The sequence below is a fragment of the Carica papaya genome, chromosome 6 (genome assembly GCF_054855325.1).
Source record: "Carica papaya isolate Zhongbai chromosome 6, ASM5485532v1, whole genome shotgun sequence".
Taxonomy (NCBI): Eukaryota; Viridiplantae; Streptophyta; class Magnoliopsida; order Brassicales; family Caricaceae; genus Carica; species Carica papaya.
In genome coordinates, this window is record NC_142314.1 from 27,656,846 (window position 1) to 27,660,574 (window position 3,729).

General features: G+C 41.8%; 1 long non-coding RNA gene across 4 annotated transcripts; it reads right to left on the reverse strand.

Moving 5' to 3' along the window:
* Window positions 1-343: 343 nt before the first annotated feature.
* LOC110806610 (uncharacterized) lies at window positions 344-3,729 on the reverse strand. Of its 4 annotated transcripts, none has more exons than XR_015821695.1 (4): window positions 3,457-3,729; window positions 1,934-3,275; window positions 1,617-1,713; window positions 344-569 (listed from the first exon to the last, which is right to left on the reverse strand). It is a non-coding gene; the product is annotated as an uncharacterized LOC110806610 (long non-coding RNA). The 4 variants fall into 4 exon arrangements; XR_015821696.1 differs by lacking the exon at window positions 344-569 and having other exon boundaries at window positions 576-1,713; window positions 1,934-2,004; window positions 2,215-3,275; XR_015821693.1 differs by having other exon boundaries at window positions 1,617-3,275.

Genomic DNA, 3,729 nt, shown 5'->3' on the forward strand with positions numbered 1-3,729 from the left:
ACCGCCCACTGAATTTCAAACATACCAATCTTAAACGAGTTGTCTCTAAATTTTTACTTTTTTCAAATCTTTGTTTCATTTTTTTTTCTTCATATTTTAGTTAAAATTGACATTTTTATTTGTTTTATTTTACAATTTTGGAGTTTCACTCATCACTCTCCCTTTTTTTTCCTAACTAAATTCTTCCTAATTCACTTTAGATATTTTATTTTACTACTTGAATTTTTATTTGTTAATATTAATTTACTTTATGTAATTCTTTATGATTAGTTATTATTGTTATTGTTAGTATTTATTATTATTATTTTATTTTCTATTTCCATCATTCTTGTAACAGCCCCGGTAATTCAAAATGGAAATTATATTATAAATATTAAATGCGGAAGCGAAGACAAAATTTGATTAACATTCCTTACACTAAAACCAAAAACGTGCTCACAAAATATAAAAGATTAAACTACCTAAAGGGAAAACTTGAAAGTAAAAACTACGAATGTGACTATAGAGTCCTTAGGCGTCCCCTTCGTCGTCGTCCTGCGGAACCGGCTCGGGAACGATGTTCTCTTGATCTGAAATGATTAAATAAGGAATGAGCTACACTAGCCCAGTAAAGACATCACGATATCTCACCGTCACGGAGGTAAATGTTGGTAGAAAACACAAAAAGACCAATAGAGCATAATTTACAACAAATCCTTTTATCGAAAATAAAACCTTTACCATTTACTTACCTCGGTGAAATTCATAAAACGATATACGAAAGCAATAATATCATCATCATCATGAAAACATATATATGAACTGTATAACATAATACCTATCACACTTTTCGTAATTCAATCGTTACACAACATATTTTCCTAATTCACCAGCCCACTAGTATCCATGGGGATCCATAGGGGTCCCGCTACCCGTTAATCCTTAACACTTGAAATCATATTCCAGGGCCGTCCCCATACCCCGTCCGGTATGGGCGCCAAACCATAGACCTCATTACCCCGTCCGGTATGAGGGTGAAACGGGCCGTCCCCATACCCCGTCCGGTATGGGCGCCAAAACAATAAACCTCATTACCCCGTCCGGTATGAGGGTGAAACGGGCCGTCCCCATACCCCGTCCGGTATGGGCGCCAAAACACATAAGATCTTCATACCCCGTCCGGTATGGGAGACCACAATCCCGGTAGGGTTCCCTACGGACCCGGTCCGTCCACCATCTCCCAGGATATCTAGTCAGGCTGAACACATTATACAATTTCCATTCACATAATCTTTCATTCTCCTTTTCCCTCAGTCAGCATCATCAATCACATACAAACAAGCAAAACGATAATTTATGCCAAACAGACAACATATAGCATCAATATCCCGATCATTCAATCCATAATCAATAAAACAGTAAAATATGCACACGAAACTATAAAATGAAAACATCGAACCTCATGCTGCATTTAAAACTGTAAAACAGGCCAAATAACAGTTAATCGACAAACACACTAGACTCGGGCTCCATTAGCGACCTTAAGCAATTTCACACATTCGTTGATTCATGAAAAACCGTTTTATCATTTATTGGACTTTAAAACCGTGATAGGAAATAGAGTGAGGGGTCCTTACTCGTTTCGGGGTCCGAACACGGCTTCACAGTGCGCTTGCAGGCTGTCCCTACTTTTCCCTGAATTTTCCTCGGGGAACTGAAACGCACTACTAGTACCTGCACGTTTTCCAAAAAAAACCCAAATTAGGCCCAGGGCCTCAATCGGCCCAAATCGCAACTCCGGCACGGCGGCTCCGCCGTGCTCCGGCGACGGCGCCGCCAGTCGCCTCGGGTTGGCTGTTTTCGGCCGAATTCGGCCACACTCGCATCGGTCCCTGTGAGAAAACAACCCTAGGGCCCTCGGGGGGCCAAAAAATCACGGAAAAACGGAGCTTACCGACGGCGGCGCTCTCGGGTGCGGCGGCTCTCCGGCGAGGTTCGTGTTTTGGTGATTCGGCTCCGGTCAACCTGTAGAGAAAAGAATGGTGATCACGGTGATATAAAAATTGCATCAAACGGAGGCCGGGAAGGGCCTCATCGGAGGCAAAAACCGAGAAGGGGCGCGGCGGCGCCGCTGGGCTTCGGCCGTGTATTCCGGCCGTTTGGCCGGGATTTTGGCTCCGATTTGGCCACAGGAGGAATCAGCGTGGAAAAACGAGTCGGGGGTACGAAATTTACCTCGATCGGCGGTCGGAAGTTCCTCCGGTGCGGCGGCGGGTGGCGGCGGCCGGCTTCTAGTTCGTCTTCTTCGGCGAGCGGCAGGCGGCTAGGGTTTGTGGTCTGGTGTGGGGGTTCTATTTATAACCCCTTGCCCTTTGATCTCAGCCGTCCATTTTGTTTTAATCTGGGCCGTCCGTTTTTGATTAAATCTGAGCCGTCCGTGCGATTAAATCTGGACCGTCCGATCGCCCGCTTGATCTGGGCCGTCCGATCGCGCCCACGCGGATCGCCAACGTGGCCCTTTTTGGAACGACGTGGTATTGCCACGTGGCAAGTCCTGGTTGGCCGGGACTGCTGACCGGGCCTACTGACGTGGCTGCTGACGTGGCTTTTTTTATTTTTTTTTTATTTTTTTTATTTTTATTTTTATTTTTTTTTCCTCCTCCTTTCCGGGTGCTACAATTCTAATTTAATTATTTTTATTTTACAATTCTTATATGTATTATTAGTATTTTCATATTATTTTTATTATAATTATTTATTTTATTTTTTATTTATGTTTTATTCATAATCTAATTTATTTTATTCCTAGCTTAATTTCAAATTCTCCTATTTTACAAATTTTCACCAAAATTTTCTTTTATTTAATTTTTCCTTTCTTGTTCTTATCTACTTAAATTTTTTCTTCATATTTTATCACACTTTCTTGCATTCTCTAATTTTTCAGCATGAAACACATTCCTAACCTTATAATTTCATCATATATGCCATTGCACAACAAAATCAAGCAAATCATGCAATCACACAACAAAATCAAGAAAATGGAGTTAAAATAAAATAAACTTAAACAGACTCATTCTAGATCTTTCCCAGTGATTTCAGCCGCCTGGATGGGTCCAGAACTGGTTTTTAAAACAAGTTCATGAACCCCCTCATCTTGTAAATCCATCTACTATTGATAAAATTTGGTAATAACCGATGTTATGAAGGCTTCCGGTTACCTTTTGCTTATACTTACAATTTTGGAATGTTTAGGAAGTGAATCAAGCTCCAAAACATCCCCAAAGTTGAGAAAAAACCTGCACGAAAAATACTCTTCTTAGGTCAGTGACCAACCCTAGAGTTGCATGAGCTTGTTCATGCATACAAGACTCGGTTTTGGTTCAATTTGGACATGAAGTTGTTCTACTACATGCCAACTATCTCTAGAGCATTCGATTTAATTTAAAAGGGAAGAAAACGCTCTAGACAACCACTCACGAAAGTTCTGGTTTGATCATGCTGAGGGTGAGGTCACCGAAAAACTCGACTGATTTTCACGGACTCCAGCTTAGGGTGGTTGCGAAACGTCTCCCCCTTTGCGGTAGGCTCCTTTCCAACATGTTTCCTCTCCCATTCCTTCCCTTGTTCTGTCTTCTCTCTGATGTGGGTGGCCGCTCTCGGTCACTCTCTTTCTCTTCTTTCTTTTTTTTTCCTCTTCTTCCCTCGAGTGAGCTAGGTAGGGCTTGGGTTTTTAAACCTGCTCTTTGTGAA